Here is a 21,928-nt window from a genome sequence, read left to right on the forward strand (position 1 = left end):
GATCTCAATAACACAATCAATAATTTAGACTTAACAGACATTTATAGAATATACCATCCAACCAAGAGCGAATACACTTTCTTCTCAGCAGCACATGGATCCTTCTCTAAAATAGACCATATATTATGCCACAAAGCTAATGTCAGCAAATACAAGAAGATAGAGACACTACCTTGTATTCTATCAGATCATAATGGATTGAAGTTAGAAATAAATGAAAGAGTAAAAAACAGAAAACTACTCCAACACCTGGAGATTAAACAATATGCTATTATATGATGAATGGATAACAGAAGATATTAGGAAGGAAATTAAAAAATTCTTAGAGGTAAACGAAAACAAAGAAACATCATATCAAAATCTCTGGGACACTATGAAAGCAGTACTTAGAGGAAGATTTATTTCATGGAGCGCATTTAATAAAGAAGTAAAACTCAAAAAATAAATGACCTAACACTACAGCTCAAAGCCCTAGAAAAAGAAGAACAGACCAACACCAAAAGTAGTAGAAGACAGGAAATAGTTAAACTGAGAGCTGAAATCAACGAAATTGAAACAAAAGAAACAATACAAAAAATTGACAAAATAAATAGTTGGTTCTTCAAAAAATAAACAAAATTGATGAACCTTTAGCCACACTAACAAAGAGAAGACGAGAGAAAACCCAAATCACTAAAATTCGGAATGAACAAGGAAATATCACAACAGACACGACTGAAATACAAAACATAATTAGAAGCTATTTTGAAAACCTATACTCCAACAAAATAGAAAATTTCGAAGACATCAACAGGTTTCTAGAGACATATGAATTGCCTAAACTGAACGAGGAGGACATACACAATTTAAATAGACCAAATTCAAGTAATGAAGTAGAAGAAGTCATCAATAACCTACCAACAAAGAAAAGTCCAGGACCAGATGGGTTCTCAGCCGAGTTCTACAAAACTTTTAAAGAAGAGCTCATTCCAATACTTCTCAAAGTATTCCAGAAAATAGAAGAGGAAGGAACACTCCCAAACTCATTCTATGAAGCCAATATTACCCTGATTCCTAAACCAGACAGAGACACATCGAGGATTGAAAATTTCAGACCAATATCCTTAATGAACATCGACCCAAAAATTCTCAACAAAATTTAGCAAATCGCGTACAAAAACATATTAAAAAGATAGTGCACCATGATCAAGTGGGTTTCATCCCAGGGATGCAAGGTTGGTTCAACATCAGGAAATCAATAAATGTCATTCACCATATCAATAGACTTAAAGTCAAGATTCACATGATTATTTCGATAGATGCAGAAAAAGCATTTGATACAATACAGCACCCCTTCATGCTCAAAACACTAGAAAAAATAGGGATAGTGGGAACATTCCTTAACATTGTAAAGGCCATCTACGCTAAGCCCATGGCTAATATCATTCTAAATGGTGAAAAACTGAAAGCATTCCCTCTAAAAACTGGAACAAGGCAGGGATGCCCTCTTTCAGCACTTCTATTCAATATCGTCCTTGAAACTCTAGCCAGAGCAATTAGACAGACCAAAGAAATTAAAGGGATACGAATAGGAAAAGAAGAACTCAAACTATCCCTATTTGCTGATGATATGATTGTATACTTAGAGGAACCAGGAAATTCCACCAGAAAACTTTTAGATCTCATAAGTGAATTCAGTAAAGTAGCAGGATATAAGATCAATGCACATAAATCTAAGGCATTTTTATACATAAGCGATGAAACTTCAGAAAGAGAAATTAGGAAAACTACCCCATTCACAATAGCTTTGAAAAAAATAAATACTTGGGAATCAATCTCACAAAAGAGGTGAAAGACCTCTACAATGAGAACTACAGAACACTAAAGAAAGAAATTAAAGAAAACCTTAGAAGATGGAAAGATCTCCCATGTTCTTGGATAAGTAGAATTAATATTGTCAAAATGGTCACACTACCAAAAGTGCTATACAGATTCAATGCAATTCCAATTAAAATCCCAATGATGTACCTTACAGAAATAGAGCAACAATCGTGAAATTTATCTAGAAGAATAAGAAACCCAGAATAGCTAAAGCAATCCTTTGCAGGAAGAGTGAAGCAGGAGGTATCGCAATACCAGAACTTCAACTATACTACAACCAATAGTAACAAAAACGGCATGGTATTGGTACCAAAACAGACAAGTAGATCAATGGTACAGAATAGAGGACATGGACACAAACCCAAATAAATACAATTTTCTCATACTAGACAAAGGTGCCAAAAATATGCAATGGAGAAAAGATAGCCTCTTCAACACATGGTGCTGGGAAAACTGGAAATCCATATGCAACAGAATGAAACTAAACCCCTATCTCTCACCGTGCACGAAACTAAACTCAAAATGGATTAAGGATCTCGGAATCAGATTCTCTCAGCAAAGGAAACTATCAGCAATGCAAAGAAAGAGCCTACAGAGTGGGAGAAATTCTTTGCCAATCATACTTCAGATAGAGCACTAATCTCCAGAATCTATAAAGAACTCAAAAAACTCTACACCAAGAATGCAAATAATCCAATTGACAAATGGGCTAAGGAAATGAATAGACACTTCACAGAAGAAGATCTAGAAGCAATCAACAAACATATGGAAAAATGTTCAACATCTCTAGTAATAAGAGAAATGCAAATCAAAACCACCCTAAGATTCCATCTCACTCCAATTAGAATGGCGATTATCAAGAATACAAGCAACAACAGGTGTTGGCGAGGATGTGGGGAGAAAGGTACACTCATACATTGCTGGTGGAGCTGCAAATTGGTGCAGCCACTCTGGAAAGCAGTGTGGAGATTCCTTAGAAAACTTGGAATGAACCCACCATTTGACCCAGCTATCCCACTCCTTGGCCTATACCCAAAGGACTTAAAATCAGCATATTACAGAGATACAGCCACATCAATGTTCATAGCTGCTCAGTTCACAATAGCCAGACTGTGGAACCAACCTAGATGTCCTTCAATTGATGAATGGATAAAGAAAATGTGGTATATATATACAATGGAATATTACTCAGCCGTAAAGAATGATAAAATTATGACATTTGCAGGCAAATGGATGAAACTGGAAATATCATGCTAAGTGAGATAAGCCAATCTCAAAAAACCAAAGGAAGAAAGATATCGCTAATAAGTGGATGATGACACATAATGGGGGGTGGGAGGGGTTAGTGTTGGGGTTGGAGTTGGGTTTAGGGAGGGGGGTAGGAATGGAGGAAGGAAGGACTGTATAGAGGGAGGAGAGGGGTGGCAGGGGTGGGGGGAAGGGAAAAAATGGCAGAATGAATCAAACAACATTACCCTATGTAAATTTATGATTACACAAATGGTATACCTTTTCGCCATGTACAGACAGAGAAACAACATGTATCCCATTTGTTTACAATAAAAAAAATAAAAATTAAAAAAAATAATAATTAAAATACAAAAGAAAACAAAAAATCAAAATTCAGTCTGTAAAAATAAAAAATAAATAATTTTAAAAAATAAATAAATTTAAAAAAATAGAAATTAAGATTTTTCTCATATATACAAAATGGAGAAAATATCTAAAGCAGAAACACTAGCAATGCCTTGTATATTTACAGCACACACAGGAGTGTATGTGTGTGAAACACACACCAGCAGCATACAAAGCATGTAAAGGAAGAATTTGGAATACACTATTCTGTTGGTTTATATGAATATGAAAACATATTATCTGAACATAATATCTGATTAAAGATATACATAACAAATTGTAAGGCAACTTCTAAACTGTAGTGTACATTTTATATTCTTTATTAAATCAGTGAAACTAACTATATATTTGGAAATAAATTGAGGACCAAATATGTAATTTCTCTATCAGATATTTCCTGTCTTTAGATATTGCTTATTTGTATAAACCTCTTAAATATTGCTGACTCATATAAATACTTCCAATTGCTATTCCTATATTCCACAACTAAGTACTTCCTCAATTATTATCTTAAGGGGAATTATCTTGTCTTTGCACAAAGACTGTAATTTTCTTGATGTTAGAAGCTTTGCTTTCTATGTCTTAGAACTGCCAGAGTTCTCTGCACATGAAACACATTAAGCCAAGCACTATTTATAGATGAGAGACTCAGTGGTAGGTGGTTCTTCAATTTCTTTGTTGTCTCAGATCTTTCCTATTTCAGGCACCAACTGTGAATGGTAAATACTGGCCTCTGGCAGATACTACTGCAATGCCATTTTATTTTGCACTGAGCTGTTTCTGCCCAACCCAAATGCAAGTCCAGACTGTCATATTTCTGACATTATCTATATCTTTCTTCTCAACAAAAAGATTATGTTTTACTAATAATGTCATTTTTTTTTTTAAGTCCTGTCAGAAAAGGATAAAACAGAGGGATCATCAAGCACGTCATAGGTATCCTTGCACTATCAGAGAAAAGATGGTTAAGACGGAATGAGTCACGTAAGCTCTTTTAAATTTAAAATTCTGATATTTTCATTTTGCATCTTTGCTAAAAATGACAATTCATCCCATAGATCTCAAAAATAAAGCAATATGATTTTTAACTAGAAAATCAAGCCCACAATAAGATCTAACAGGACGTTTCAGATCCTTGTAGGAATCTACTGGTGTTTGAATTTTTATTTATTATTTTGTGTAGTGAGTCATACCTATGTCATCCAACACAGGCACGTGACCAATACTCACCTCCTGAGTCTCATGGGGTACCAGCTAAAGATGGATAAATGACTTGAAACCACAGAGAGAGAATTTAGGCAACCTTAGGGTCAGGTTGATGTATTTTGCTATCTGAGCCTGAAGAGGAATGATAGCAAAAATCATAAAAAAAGGCAGAATTATTCTTTCGGTTATTACAGCAGATAATGGAACAAAAACCGATTTACAAAGGAAATACTATGGCAATGGAAACCTACAGACACTTCTTTCTGTACCCTGACTGTGAAATCACAGAGTGAAAATACTCACATGTTTACAGAGAAGAATAAAAGAAGAAAAACCAATCTTTTTTTAAAGGAAAAAAAAATCTATTTTATATAATGTTTATAGGTTAAGTATTTATCCACTTTAGATATTTTAATCTAATTGTAGATACTCTAAAACCACAAGTTTCTAAATTATTCACATATAATAAATCTTGTTTTTTAAAAAGAAAACTTTTCAAAACAAAGTAAAGCAACGTAAAGCAATTAAAGTTTTCAGGATGCACAAAGACCTTTTATGCATCGATGTCCCATCGCACTATAAATCTTATCATGTTTGACAGCTTAATGATAATAAAATCAACTTCCCCAATTTGTTTTCAATTTTTCTGTGTATACCAAAACAATTCTAATGAGATATATGAAAGATATAGAGATAATGTGTCAAAACTGAGAAAATTTATTTTCTATAGTTATGCCAATTATCAAATCTCTAGCCACTATCTTTGTCATGTCTTTTTACTATCATTACCACTTTAGGGTTGTTTATACACCTAATATCCTCATGAAGAATGGAATCACAGTATTGATTCTGAATAATGGAACACTCTACTTGGGACACAGAAACAGGCATAGGCAGCCAGAGCAAAAGTTTAGATTGATTTATTTAAGAACAGAAAATCATAAATATCTAAGAAAAAAATGTAGAATAAAGGCACATAGACATTGCTTTGTACTACTATTCTTTCACTGATCATCAGTTTCAGTTTCTGAGTTTTAATTCCTACCTCTACCTCACACATTAGTAGTACATTGTAAGAAGATTAGCTTAATGAATTTCTTTCTACTGCCACAAGGCATCCAAAATGTTCAAATAAATGCTTCTTATGAGCACAAAAACAGAATGATAGTGATGTAGTTAGAAGTGTGGACTGGAATCAAGGAGGGAAATTGGGATGCACTGGGAACCAGGTAAAAGTGTCTCCACTGATCTGGACCAGATTCTAGGTATCAGAACTAAATGCAGGTAATGGGAAGATGCTATTCAAATAAATGCCATGTCTACCTCTCAAGTCCAGATTTTGGTTTCAGGAAAAAGGAAGAGGAAAGCAAAGTGCCTTCACATCACAATAGGCCCTCACTTATCTCCAGGTGACATCCTTTTGCATATGGCATGTAAGGACTTCCAATCCAAACTCTTGTGTCTAAACCCCCCATTTGCCAGATTATTGAGTTTTGTTGCATGATTTGACCTGTGGAATTTAGTGGTTTTTTAATCTATAAGGTGGCAGTTGCATTTGCCTAAAGATTTGATTCAGTGAATTTTTAGACTCAATAAAATAGTTTAAAGGCCTAACACAGGATTCTGACTCAACAGTACTAGCTACAATGATTGCTATAAAGATAGAGGTGTGTGACTATAGGATGTCATGGACTCAGTTACAAAACTAATATTGCAAATATTTTCAATGTTATGCTGGAAATTAACAAATGTTTTCATATACTCTATGGTGGTATGAAATTTTACCACTTCTGGTATGGCTGAGGAATTCCTATTTAGCCTAACTCTCATGCAGATAGCAACTATAAACCCTGGGGAAATTATTTTAAAATAATCAAATTAAGACTCTGGAGACTAAACATAAGCAATGGATATTGGAGAGGAATCAAGGCCTGGATAAGAAGAATAACACTGGGTGAATTTCCTGTTTGCTTCTGTCTCACAAGGAGAAAACTCAGTCTTACCACATTGAAAGCCCAGAAAGCAGACTGCAGTCACTAAAAGGAGAGAGGGAGAAAATCCTAGAAAGAAGGGGGTCAGAGAGAGGAAGCTGGGATCCTTTGAACAAATTTTTTACAACCCTCTGGGCAATCCTGATTCACACATTCATGCACAGATTGCAAGCATCTTAGCTCACAAAGCAAAACAACAAATAACAAAATGTAAACTGTTGTCAACATGTGGGAGATGGACTTTATAGTTTGATACCTGACAATTTAAGTGCCTGCTTATGTAAAGAAATTTTTCAGAGAGATTAAACAGAATCTAGAGTCTCTATAACATCTTTTGAGAGGTATTACATAGAATAAAACACTTAGTACTATCATTCATAATATTCAGAAACCAATCCAAAGTTAACCAATATATAAAGAAAATAAGACCCATTATTAAGAAAAAAAAAAAAAACATTAAGAACTAAAACCATGACCAAACAGAAGAGAAATTTAAAACAAGGGCTTTTTAAAAATGACTATAAGTGTGTTTAGCAAAGGAAACTATGCTCACAGTGAATGAAAAGATAGGAGACATTAGGAAAGAAGCAGAAACCCTAAGAAGAACCAAATGGAAATTCTAGATTTAAAAAAAAATTCTAAAATTTAAAAATATCTGCAATAAAAATTGCACTGGATTGACTTATCAAAAAGGAAGGGAGATTATACAAAAGAAAAACTAGCCAGTGAGTTTGAAGAATAATTAATGGAAGTTCTCCAATCTAAAGAATGACATGAAAAAACATTGAAAATAAAACAGAAAAGCTTCAGATATGTGTGTGGCAATATGAAACATTTAACATGAATGTGTATGTAGTCTCGGGGTTGAAAACAAAACAGAAAGTGAAAAGGGCAAAAAATTCATTCAAAAACTAATAGCTGAAAATTTCCTATATTTGAAGATGCAAATTTTGGGTTCAAAAATCTCAGTGAAACCATAGCAGGAAAAAGTCAAAGAAAACTACACCTAGGCACATCACAGTCAAATCTCTATAGACTTTTAGGAGTCATCTTTGAAATCCTCTGCCCTACCTAAATTTTTCAAGATGTTTTTAAAATCTAGCAACAGTGTCACCAATCACCCACTTGATCAGATTAAAAACAAAATTGGGATTGTTCTTGACTCTTCTATTTCTCTTTCACACCCACATTGGCAAATTCCATCATTTTGATACTCTATACCGGATCCAATCTTATCTCTATAACCCCATTATTAACTCTTGTTGGGCTACATTCATAGTCTAAAAATGACTACTTTTTTACACAACAAGTGTGCTTCTCCACCACTCAATCCTCACTGTATTTTGTACACCATTAAGACATCAAGGGAATCCTGGCTCATCTCATGTAATAAGACTTCCCATCACCCTTTCTTTCCTTATTGCATTTGGTTTTATAAGTTGTTATTCTATAATGATTAGGAAATTGTTATCTGTCTACCCAATTCTCAAGCCCATTTCTTTCAGTTTATTTACTACTCTGAATTTTAGCACTTAGGATATTTTCTCACACACAACCACCTGACCTGTAAATATCTATTGAATGAATGAATATCTGAATAAAAGAAAAGGATCAGAAAATATGTGGTTCCATATATCCAGGGAACTATTTAAAAAAAATATGTTCAGATCCATGATGTAAATTATTAGAAATGTAAAGAACTACTTGACAGCCAACCTTTTTTTCTTACATGTAGAACTGAACGTATCTAAGGGCACTTGCCTATGTGCTTATTTTCATTGAGATCAGAATGGACTCCAACTAAAATTAAAACTCTCAAAAATTCCAGTTACTAGTGAAATAAAAACAATAAGTTACAATTATATATCCAACGATGTTCCTGAAATATGTTTTCCCAGAGATAAGACATTTACTCTATCTGTTTTAATTGACTAGTTCTATTGACTATTGGTGGTTGTTTAGAAATTAGCTTTAACTTTACTGTTGCTTCCCTGATATCAGGAATGTGATTTGGGTTATTAGGAAAATCATAATTGTGGTATTATTTACTTGTTCATTCAGCTATTCTTTATGAAATGCTTCATACATTACAGACTGTGCTCAACAATGGAAATACAATGTTAATCGAATAAGACATGGTTGCAGATTTTGCAGTTTATGGTCTTACATAAGATATGTAATAACAAAGACAGTAATACTGAAAAACTGATAGTTAATGGAGCATGTATCAGTGGGGATCCAACTCAACTTAGGAGATCAAGGATGTGATTCTGACAATGTGATTCTTAAAATGAGATCTGGAAAATGAGTGAAATTGACCAAGAGAAGTGATGGAGGAAGCAAGGGAGCTCTGAGCAATGAAAAAAATATTTTAGCAGGCTCACAAGCAAGGTGAGTTGAAAAACTAAAACATGGAGAAGATGGAAAAGAGTCCTTAAAATGAACGAAGACTAAGACATTTGGGTCATTTAAATCATGCTAAAGAGCATTTTGTGCTAAGCAAGAGTATGGAAAAACTTTCTGCAAATAGAAGTCATAATCTACATTTTCAAAAGATTATTTTCTGTGCATCAATTTTTCCATATGCAATGGAAGTAAAGTGGTCCATTGTAGCTTTCAAATTCCATAAGACATAAATTTGGAGTCTTGACAGATTTGTTCAGCAATCTATATATTTGAGTAATTGTGATTCCAAAGGACCACAGATTTGGGTGACAAAATTTGTTATCTGAGATACTGAAGAATGGGCATAGAGAACTGAGTCTTTTTAGGAAAAACATGAGCTTATCTTCTATTCCCTTTGGGCAAAAATGATTGACAGCAGAACAGCGGACCTACTAAAAGCAGACTGTACATTTTATCCTACTCTACTCATACTTGAGCTTTGCATACAAAATGTACATATTCTTTCTGGCAGAGAATAAGAGGATATAGTTCTGAGTCATTTATGCCAGTGATATAAATAAAGACAATAATAATAAAGTAATAATACTTAAGCACTATGTGCAGTTTAACTTTTTTTTTAAATAGAATAACCCATTTGAACTTCCCCACAACTGTACAAGTTTTATAATATCATCATTCCCCTTTTGAAGATAGAGAATTCAGGCACAGAAAGTTTTTTTCCCAAATTCAGAGAAGAGAAACTGAAGCAAATTTCCACCTCAACATTCTAATCTTAGACCCCTGCTGCAGTGTATCCAGTAACACTCAGTGCATTTACTCACACTCACACCCCTGATCCACTTAAGTCAAACTTTGTGGAATGAAGCAGATTGGGGTTCTAAGGTGCTTTTGAACACATGGGGTTCTCCTAGTGTTACATGAGCTTAAAGCAGACACTATGCTCACCCTGGCAATGACCCTGCTCCTGCCTCTGCACAATAGTTTATTATGAAAGAACTGCACATTTGGGGACCAACTGGTATGTCATATTTCTGATAAATGAGTTTAAAATAATAAAGAATATAATTTTGTTTATGTAAATTCAAAATTTTATCCAGAAGAATCATTTTCTTTTTCAAATTGGAAATCCTCATTGATCCTCCAGATACTGAAGCAACTTTCACCATCTTGGGTTCTCCTGCAGGTGACAGAGTTACATACCAGTGAAAATGTGGTAGGGAGGAAATAATCCTCATTAGGAGAGAATTCTGTTCACCTTCTCCACACATATGCTTCCACATCCACACACTGAGGCTTCTTAAAGCCAGAGCAAAGATACCTTCCCTGCTTTATCTCTCTTTGCCCTCATCCTTTCCTTCCTCTCTGAAGAAACAGAAGGCAGTAAGAAACATGAAGCTTTCGTGTGCTGTTGTGGAATTGATCATTTGCATTCCCTGGCAGTCTTTGATGTTGGGAAGTGCTGCTTCTCCGTTTTACATGATCGCTTCCCTGATCATTCAAGTAATCAACCATGATTATTACAGTCATGTCATCTCTTCACTCCTTTTCTTCCCTGGGGAACACTGACTACCTGTCCAGAATTTGGATGCAAAAATCTGTATTATAGTGATTGTTATCTGTGATGATACACTAACATTTAAAATCAATGATACAATATTCCTAAGTTTAAATAAAGGGAAGAAGCTACATGGGAGTGGGAGGAAAAGAGAATGGAGGCAAAGAAGCAGATGAAACCGTCACAAATAAACTTCTGCTCTTACAGGCAAGAAGAGAAATGGGGCTAGATTTGGCACGGACTCAGAAGGGGACTTTTTAAACAATATGAAAGAACCCAGAGCATGACTGTACTAACGCAAATCATCCAACGTATGAGAAATTGTTGATGACAGGAGAAGGAATAATTTCCGAGTGAATCTGAGTAGCTGAGAGAAGATATAGCTCATGGCAAGAAGGCAGGAGTGTCTTGGGGGTGGAGGAGGAACACTTCCTTGTTACATATGAAAGGAGCAGTATGGGAACAAAAGAAGTTGAGGGCAGGAAGACCCTGGACTCCTATCTAGTTGCTGACTCTGTCCCTCACTAGTTAGCAAAGATCTCTGCTTTCTCAGCCACAGTTCTTGCATATAGAAAAGGAAAGAAAATACTAACCTCACGGTATCTTGTAATGACAGAAAAAGATGATATATACAATGCACTTGGCATACTGCCTGGTGCATAATTAGTTCTCAGTATATAACAAGCACTCTTATCTACCAATGTATTCGGGAAGCTACTACATGATTTCATTGGATGGGCTGAGCCTGAGCGGGGATTAGCTTGCTGTCACTTACAAGTAAAGAGTACAGTTTTGACAGAGAATTAGAAAATTAGGACTGTCCAAGTCAAAATCATAGATAAATTAAAATGCTTATATTTAATAATCGCAAGTATTTCATTTCAACTGTACCTTCTCTAGTCATTCATGAGTTAGGAAAAATATTATTACTATCTTACAGGTGGTGTTTAGGTCTATATGAGTAATAGATATAAAACATTTAGAAGGATACTTGATACCTCTACTATTATACCATCTTTAATTTATACATAATATTTGATATATACCATTTATAATACAATTAATAAAATTATAAAAAACATTATTTTAAAAAATTATATATGACACAAAAATATCATTTGTATAAATTAGCTATCTAGATATATGAATTTTCTCCTTAGGCAGAAAAGAATTAGTACTCAAGAATGCCTTGCATTTGCTTTATTTTGTAATTTTTTTAAGTTGTACATGGCCACAAAATCTTTATTTTATTTGTTTTTTGTTTTTTTTTTTTTTTATATGGTGCTGAATATCAAACCTACGGCCTCACTTGTGCTAGGCAAGCACTCTACCACTGAGCCACGACCCCAGCCCGCATTTACTGCTTAAATTCATCAAATCATGTTATATCATTGGCTCTCAAAGTTTAATCTATGGTTTAACTGGGATATCAGTGAAAGTTAAACAATATGCAAAGTGCATAAAATCATATGTTTTATGCAATAAGTGTTCACAAAAATGCATCATTGTGAGACGGTGTAGAGCAGACATGGGCTCTGAATCACTCTACTGAACTTTGCCGACTCTACTGCTTGCTAGATGTGCCACTTCGAGCAAGTGCTTCATCTCTCTGTGGCTCCCTTTTCTTATCACCAAATTGGAGAAAAATACTAACAGTAAGTTCGAGAATTAAATCTGTTGCTTTTGTATCATATAATTACATTTAGAACCTTGCCTGATACATGATGATCACTTAATAAATAAAGGAAATCAACCTGTCAAATATTCAAAACCAGGGTTTAAATCCAGGTCTCTGGGACCTAGTGTAGTGCTTTCCTCAAGCTACAGGTAAAGATCCCCCTTTTCCTTTTCCTTTTCCTGACGCTAGAGAGAAACTCAGAGGAGCACCCTGCTCTTGAGGAAGGATCAGGAAATTGGGACCACAGATGGGTCAGAAAACCAAGCCAATGTGTTACCCAGTACACCCCTCTCAGCCCTCTTTCTGTACCCTCTGCCCCACACTTGGGTTGAGAGATGATGCCAATTTCATTGCCAGAAAGGTTCTCAGAGTCCTGTGCTGCATCCACACTATGCCAGCTAACTTTCAAGAAGAATCAAATCAATTCTATTTCCTTCCTCTTTGTTTAAACCAAGGTAGCTCAATTACTTGACCTTAAGCTTTATTTAGAGAGAGAGAGAAAAAAAATGTAAAACAAAGTTCTCACAAACAAAACTCTTTGGAGTTCAAGAGCTTGGAAATACTACACTGTTGGACTTTCATTTTCAGTTCCTCTGGCAACAAATGCAGTACGAGGGCTCTCCAGTCCCTCAGCCTGCTGCTCTCAGAGCTTGATTTGCCATTTCAAAGATCTTAAGGAAGCAAAGGACTCGAGATTTGATGTGTGTTTCAGTTAACAAAAGAGCATCTCCTGTCTGATAGGAAACGAAGAGGGTTCTTTGTCCCTGGAGTAGTACTGCTTTCCCTATCACGAAAGCGCCTAAGCAGATGCTGCTCCAAGGACAGAAGCAGCTTTGTCCACCCAGCATGCCTCCCCTTCCTTCCCCAAACGGCCTCCTCCAAGTTCCCGCTCTGGGTTTCCAGTGGAAGCGTTCACATTTTTTGATTCTGAATTTCTGCATCAGATTATTAATTGGAAAAGTCAAAACAAACGATCAGGAACTTTCCCTGCCTCTTTTCAAGCTGAATGTGAGGGGAACTATAAAGTCGAACCATTTTGGAATGTGTGACTTGACTCCCTGTGTTCCCGTCAGTTCCTCTACTCACGAGTTGGGGGTAACCAGAGAAGTACCTGAGCAAGTCAGTGTTTCTTAACTGGTAAAATGATCATCACAAGAAAGCAATGTCTGCCTTATAGGGTTGTCATGAGAATTGAATGAATTATACATGGAAAGGACATAGTATAGCTTTTGGTACAGAGTAAAGTCTCAAGTTAGGTAACGTCATGGGTCTTAAAATCTGTCTCACATTATCCACGGAGTCAGATGCATCTCTGCTTTCCTAATAAATTCTTTTTGCTTAAAAGAAAAAAAAAATCTTGATTTTTAAAGCAAATGATTCAATAATAAACCGTGAGTATCACCAGATGGCTAACAACTCTGTAATTCTACATTGCAATGATTCTGTCTTCCTCAGACTGGCCCATGGGCAAGGCCCTCTGGCCTGGCTTTCACTATTAAATATTGTCCTCCAATAACTCTATCAGAGTTGTGCTGTAGCCAACCTTGGATATGTGAATCATTGCAGCAGAAAAAGTACTCAGCCCTTACTTTCCAGATGAATTTGATAAGACAATAAGATACAAATGTTTAAACCTGGTAGAAATGTAAAAGGCAAAGCCATTATTTTATCCTTACCCAGAAAACTTTATAGATGGCTTTATCAAGAATCTCAGCTGCAAAGTCTTAAATGTCACTTAAGATAATATTAGCTTTTTGTTTCATTTTGTTTTTCTTTCCTAGAGAATGGTAACAAAAATTTGAAATCTACAAGGAATAGGGAAACTGGGTTTATTTATCCTGAAATAAGAGTTTAATAAGTGGTCTTTAAGTTTGTTTAAACTACACACACACACACACACACACACACACACACAGGCACACATCTCACTCCTACCTCTATCCATCAATGAACTGATTAATCAATAGATAGTATTGAGAGGAGTTACTAGCTCTCTAGGTTAATTAAGTATGAATTAAGATAGATGTCAAGTAGTGAAGGTGAACTGGAATAACCATAGGAGCTTCCTGGGCAAATATTTTGGTGCAGGTATAGAATAAATGTGTTAAAGAATCTGAATGGAGACAGAAGAAAGAGAATGTCACATGTTAGTCAAGAATATACTCCTCTAACCTTGATTGAAATCTCAGAATTCTCCCTCTGTTAGCATGTATATGTGTAAACAATCATCAATCAAAAATTAAAGTTATCTGGAACTTTTCATAACTCCATAAACCTATAAAATAATGAAAATAAGGAACATTTAAATTTAAAAGATATAGATGCGAATTCTACTTCATATGACTTTGACAAATTTTTTAATGTTTATAAGCCCATTTTAATCCTTTGTGTAAGGAAACAATACTTTATCATAGTTTAATTATGATAATTAAGAAAATATATGAAAAATATAAACTGCAAAGTACATAGGAAAATAAAGTTAACCACTAAACTTAGTTATGAATCTTTGTGTCTTCAATATCCAACATCATGTTCCTATTTTTTTGGTAAAATCCAAACTTCTTGATATTATTTTTAAAAGAGCCATCACGATACAGACCTTGGTCGTCTCTGTTACTATCTCTTGCTACTTTCCTGTCAGGTTCTCTAGTTGTAGGCACTCTGCAGTTCTGAGATTACAAATTAATGTAATATCATGGGGTGTCTGCATATGTCCTACTCTGTGCTAAGAACTCTGTTCCCTGGGGTATATCCCACTCAACTTCCAGGCTCACGGTCTATGCTGTGTCTTCCAGAATGCCATCTACGACACGCCGCAGATGGGTTTGTTCTTCTCCTTTGTGTTCTTGTGACACAGTGTATGCACTTGATAATGTGACACTCAGCAGAATGGATTGTAACTCCCCATTTCCCCACTGGTTTACACACTCTTTGAGAACAAAGGGGCTCTATCTTGTTCACCTGCCATTCACTTTTTCATTTCTAGAGCACAGCAGATAGTCAAAGAATATGTGCTCAAAAGATATTAGTAGAATTAATTCTAGTATATTGTAATAAAAACATCAAAAAATGAGAGGATTTCTTATTTTATCTTATGGGGATCTGGTATTATTTAGGAACCAATTCTGGAAAAGGATAAGCCATTGAAAGATGTTTAATCTTCATAAAAGATTGAATAAAAGTAGAGATGTGTATTATAAAATATGATTCTTCTCCAAATTTATGAATACATTTGTAATATGACATTAAATTCAAAGTTTTGTTTGAAAGGCAAAAATATAGCAGATATAAGATATCTCTGAGAGTTCAAGACAGTTTCTCCTAGATAAATCTTCAAAGCCACTCTTCGAGACTCTTTAAAATCTCTTGGATCCCTTATCTCACATTGAGGGTAAAAAAGGCACAAAAGGAATTAGGAAGTTTCCTTTGCAGAGAACCAATGGCGTGCTAGGTCTCTAGGTCGATGCCTGCCTGCCTGTGATGTGCATGCATGCATCCTCTCTCTCTCTCTCTTTCTCTCTCTAACACACACACCTGAAACTGAGGAGAGAGTGGTAGGTCTCAATCTCATTTAGATTCAACCTCTCAAACCTAAAATTGAGAAACTTCAATAAGACCATTCACAGAATTTAATATGTGGAACCTTGAATTTGGGAGGTCCAATTCTCTGCTGGGAAATCTAGGAGGAAAAAGAGATGGCTCAGTTGGGCGACTTAGTGAAAGAAAAGTGATCAAGGCAAAAGATGTGCGTTTCCCATGTGTGGGTCACATGTGGATCATGCAGAAAAGGCAGTATTAAGACCTGTTGTTTTGTGTTAAAGAAGACTGTGTGAAGGTTAAGGCTCCAGTTAGGGAGGTTTGTGTGCAGGCAGCCTCTGGAGGAAAACACGTTGTGCACAAGTAAAGGTTCAAGAATGAAGCCTCCAATCTGTGCAGGAAAGCACCACAGAGCAGTCACTATTCCACATCTGCCTGGCTCAAAATGCACAGGGACATTTTACGAGATTGCTCAATGAGCAGAAAAAATTGGGACTTTTGCTCTTTTCTCCCCCAAAACTTCAGCCCCCACTTCAGGGTAAGGCAGGAGAGAAAAGAGAAAAATGAAAAGTCAACTGTATCTCCTTGTAGAAAGACAAGTATCCTGTATATGGTTCAAAAGCCATTGTGAGCATATTTTATGAAGCAATCTGAAGACAACAGCCTTCCAGAAAGTGCCAAGCTGATTTAGAAGTGTGGGAAAGAAATTTATTGGAAAATGTGATCTCCAAAACCAAGACTAATTTTAACATGTATTTTAGACCTTCCCTTTTATAAAAAATTTACCTGTTTTAAATCAAGTTACTTCCTACAGACAATAAAAAAGACTTCAGTTGTAACATCTCTGTAAAAAGATCTCAGCATTTGGATACAGAACAGCAGGTTGCACTGCACCTTTGCAACACTAGCCATGGGGTAAGTGGTGTGGGTACCATATGGCAGTGCTAGAGTAGCCCCCATATACCAAAGGGAATTAAACATTTAGAAGCCAGGCAGCCACAAAATTATCAAGTATGCCAATCATTTCTATTCAATTTATTGAGGAAAACAATTGTTTTTGTTTTGCAATGGGTGATAGGACAAGTGAACAGTTCAAAAAAATAAAAATAAATCTTAAAGACAGTTGATTCTAGTAGGAGTGCAAATAAAGACATGAGGGTGCTGGACAGGGAAAAGTAAAAATCAGAAGTGAAAAGGGGAGGGTGTGAACCGAAGGGGCCACACTGAAACTCCTGCACAGTCATGTCACAAAATGTCAACAGAAAGGGGCAAACCAGTCACTTCATTTTACACTTGAAGAAACGGGAACCCAGGAAGATAAAGTAGTTTACTGATGATCAAATCACTTGTGGTAAACTTGGCCCAAATCTAGGTCTTTTAATTGTAAATATTGAGGTCTTTTTTTCTGAGTTTGACTTCTATGGCATGTTTGGATCTGGAATGTCCCCCAAAGGCCTATGTGTTTCAAAGCTTAGTCCTTAGCCAGTGGCCCAATGGAAGATCCTCAAGTCACTGGGGTGTGCTCTTGCAGGAAATAGGGAATCCCAGTCCCTTCCTCTTTCTCTTTCACTTCCTGGCCAGGTGAGCACCTTCACTCTGCCAGGTGCTCCCACCCTGATGTGGCTGACACAGCCCAAAACCAAAGGACCCACCAATTAAGAACTGGAATCTCCAAAACTGTGAGGCAAAATAATCCTCTCTCTTCATGAGCTGATCATCTCAGGTATTTGCCATAGTAATGAAAAATTGATTATCACACTCAAGATTAAATAACATATAGGAAAATTGTACTTCAAACCTAGGTTTTCTCAATTCAAAATCTCAAGGTCTTTTCTCTGAGCTTGACTTCTAAGGCAAGTATCACGTGGTGTTCTTAGAAAACATCAGCCACATTCTCAGAGAAGGACATTAAAAAAAAAATACAACCACGTGTGAAGAAGCCTAAAGACTAAGGGAATAGAAAGATCAATACTCATGAATAAAGAGAAACAAAATATTTCCACTGAGAAAGAATTAGTTTCTCAAGTTTGGGGAGAATGGGAATAAGGAAATGAACAATAAAAGAATATAATCCCTTAGCACATGGTTCAAGAAGACTTCCTCAAGCCATGGGAGATTTGAGATTAAGAAAAAGCCTATTAAAAACTTTAAGTGTCTGTGAAAGACAGAATGCTCTAAATAGAAGGAATTATCATAATTTCTGGGGTCTTTTTCTGCAGAATCTAGGACTTTTGATTTGTTAGCTTGATTTTCATTTAGAGAATGAAAACAAAATAACCATTTTCCTCCCTCATAAGGGCTTGGCTTTGGAGAAAGACATCCTGATCTTCCTTTTCTCTCTGTAGGCCCTCCATTTTTATTCACTTTGCTGCAAGACATGATTAGGCCCAGCTGTGCACAGCAGTGATAATGGAAATGGATGGCGAGGGACTTGATGGATATGACAGCAAAGCCAGACTTCACCCCAGATTCAATGCTGAGGAATTAGGAGAAAAGACCTCCTGGCTGGGCAAGAGGATTTCCAGAGTCTGGGAGGACTTCAGAGCCAGCCTAACCACCTCCTGCCATGGCTCTGTCTCCCAGAGCTTAACAGGAAACTGGGACCATGAATGCTCTCTGACAGAGGCTTATCACTGGTATGACTGGCTGAGGCTGAGACTCCAAGAGCCTCTGTGAAACAAACTTTAGAAGAAACAATCCAAATTCCATTAAGTGACTACCATGGGAATAGCAGGGAGAAAAGACAAATTGCACTTGGTATAAACGTTCAGGTGAAAGTGAAGTTGAAGGGCTTTGGTTGCTTACAGTGGCAAACAGCTATTACTCTGCTTAAGGTGGTCAGTATAGCATGGTAAAAGATTTCAGACTACTAAGATATAGAGTGAGTCACCTATGGAATCTCAGCCTGACAAGGAATATATCAGCACTTCTCAGGGGGCAAATGGCATTCTTGCATTTGAAGGAATTATAATGGAATCCATAAAACACTCCACTAAACCATGTAATGTGGGGCAAACCCCCAACACCTCAAGTCTGGATTTCTTCAGTAAGTTACAAACATTGGGATAACAGGTCACAGTACAAGTGTGTTTATCAGCTTTCCACTACTGTGATAAAACACCTGAGACAAATAACTTAAAGGAAAAGAAGATTTATTTTGTCTCACAGTTTCTGAGATTTCAGTGTATGGTCACTTGGCAACACAGGACATCATAGCAGGAACACATGGCAGAAAAGGCTACTAACCTCATGGAGGTCAGGAAGCAAAGAGAGTGAGGAAGAGATCATTATCCCAATATGTCCTTCAAGGGCACACCCCCAATTTCCCAACTTCCTTCCACTAGGCCTCACCTCCTAAAGCTTCCAGAGCATGGTGGCTCTCAACCACACCTTTAACACATGGACCTTCAGGGGTCACAAACCACAGCACCAAGATTCAAAGTAGATCTGACTGAATAATATTCCATTGTGTATATATATCACAGTTTCTTTATCCATTCATCTGTTGAAGGGCATCGGGAGTATGAAAGATGGTGGAATGGGACAGACATGTATGTATGTACATGTGTGATCACACAAATGGTGTGAATCTTCATCGTGCACAAACATAGAAATGAAATGATGTACCCCATTTGTGTATGATGAATCAAAATGCAGTCTTTAAAAAGGTAAAAAGTAAAAAAATAAAAAGTAGATCTGGCAAGAGACAAAAGTCACGCTTGGAGTGTTCCTGTGCGAGTACAGAAGGAAAGAGAAACACACCTATGTTAGGTTGAACTAGTTAAGAACAATCATTGAATGAGTATCTTCCATGTGGCTGTGACGTTTAGATATGAAATGTGACACTGAGCTAAGGGCCACCAGCTCTTAGGACATGATCAGGATCTAGTGAATGCTGGAAACACACAGTGTGGACTGTTATCACTAATTGACACGACTTGGCATAACAGGTAAAGGTTTTTTTTGTTTTTTGTTTTTTGTTTTTGTTTTTGTTTTGCCTGCTGTTCTTAATCATGTGTGTGTATCATAGGCAATTACCTTGAATTTATTTCAAGAAGAAAGGACGTGAGCTGCAGCAGTGACACAGGCCTAAAATCTCAGTAGCTCCAGAGGCTGAGGCAGGAGGATCATTAGTTCAAAGCCAGTCTCAGCAATTCAGCGAGGCCCTAAGCAACTCAGGGAAACCTCAGTACCTGCCCCCACAAAAAAAGAAAGAAGAAAGGACATGAAATAATTTAAGGCAATGGATAATAACAAAGCGGGCACTGAAGTAGCAGCTGAGTTTTTTAAGTCCTATTCTGCCAGAAGGCAAGTAAATTGGTCTCCCTTTCTTCATCTGTGAAACTAAGAACTACAGCTGCTTGTTCTGCCTACTTCACAGCATTTATTAGGAAGATCCTGGAAGCAAATGTCAGCTTGAATGCATGGAAGTCAGGGGTCTTATTAGGTTTCTTCATCACTGTTAGTTGCACAGCAAGAAGGGCCTGGGTCAGAGACAAAAAAAAAAAAAAATGTGGACAGAAAAGAATTCTACGGTCAAGAGATACTTATAAAATTTCTTACTTTTAATTATGAAATAAACATAGACAAAGATAAGAAAAAATATTGACAATGTGTATCAGTCAATGAAAAGGATGTATGTTTTAAAATTGTGCCACACATGTTTAAGAATCCAATTAGATGGGGAGAAAGAAAGAGGAGGGAAAAGGGGCAGGGGAGGTGAGAAAATGGAATTTTTTACACTTAGAAAAAATCTATCCTTATTCCTCCTTTGCTCTTACATCTTATAACTTTCCTCACCTTGATATGTCTTATTTTCCTTTGTTTTTCTCTAATTTTTATTAAATATATTTTTGGATAAGAATACTGGGCGAGAATAACTTCTAAAACTACTTGAACACTATCATACTCTTCATATCTTTTGCAACTTCCCTTTTCACTCAGTATTATGTTTTAAGTACAGATTTGTAATAGATATGGATTTCTGTAATTAAATAAAGATTTCAAGTTCCATTTCTGGGAATTGCATGTTTATATTCTTTGTTCATTTATGCATTTGTCTATTTTATTTTTGTAGATTTTAGATTCATTATATATGCCAGATATTAATCCTTGGTTGCATTTTCAACTTCCAATTTTTACTGATTTCCAATTTTATTATATTGTGATTAGAAAAAAATTTTGAGTGACTCTGATTCTTCCATATTTATTTAGCTCTGTTTTGCATTCTCTTACACGATTTTTTCCAAAAGTCCCTTTTGTGCTCATTTAAATGAAATGTCCTCTACAAGCTTGTTAGACCAGGCTTTATTGCACTATTCAAATCAGCTATAGTCTTAATAATTTGACTAATCAATCAATTTTTATAGGTGAAGTTTAAATCTTTGAACAAAATGTTTGTTGCACAATTTTTTACTGGCATTCTGTGACTTTTCTGTCTGACATGTTGAAGTTATGTTATTAAATCCATTTGATAAAGATTAAGGTTGTTCTGAAATTTTTCTATAATAAATCATGCTACACTGAATATTCTTGTACCTAAATGCTCAGATACATACATACATATGTCAGAGAAATGAAATTCAAAAATAATTACATAAAAGCCCTCATGTTTTTAATAATTGGAAAGATTTTGCCAAAGCAATCCATCCTATACTATAGTTTTTTTTAAAAGCTGATTGGAAGAATCTTTCTAGTTAGAGCTGAATGCATTTTGAGCACTAATGATGACTATCTTTGCAGAAAAGGACCCTAGTTAAACTTGATGAAATCTTTAAAAAGTTGTACCTTCTGCTTTTCTAACTCCAACTCTCTGCATCCTGATAAGGTGGCTGCCTTCACTGGAGAATTCTAAAATAGATCCATTTCCATTTTCCAAAAACTTTGATTTTGTTCTAACATATATATATTTTTTTTTTTTCACCTATTCCTTTGCCATTCGTGGTTGTCAGTATAATATACTTGGATAAAAAGACTGAAAAGTCATATCTGCTATCTCACAAATCAGAGTATACTTCTCAAAATGAGAGCATTAGAGATAAACTGCCCTTCTTTTGCCAG

Source organism: Sciurus carolinensis, chromosome 10 (assembly GCF_902686445.1).
Source record: "Sciurus carolinensis chromosome 10, mSciCar1.2, whole genome shotgun sequence".
Classification (NCBI taxonomy): domain Eukaryota; kingdom Metazoa; phylum Chordata; class Mammalia; order Rodentia; family Sciuridae; genus Sciurus; species Sciurus carolinensis.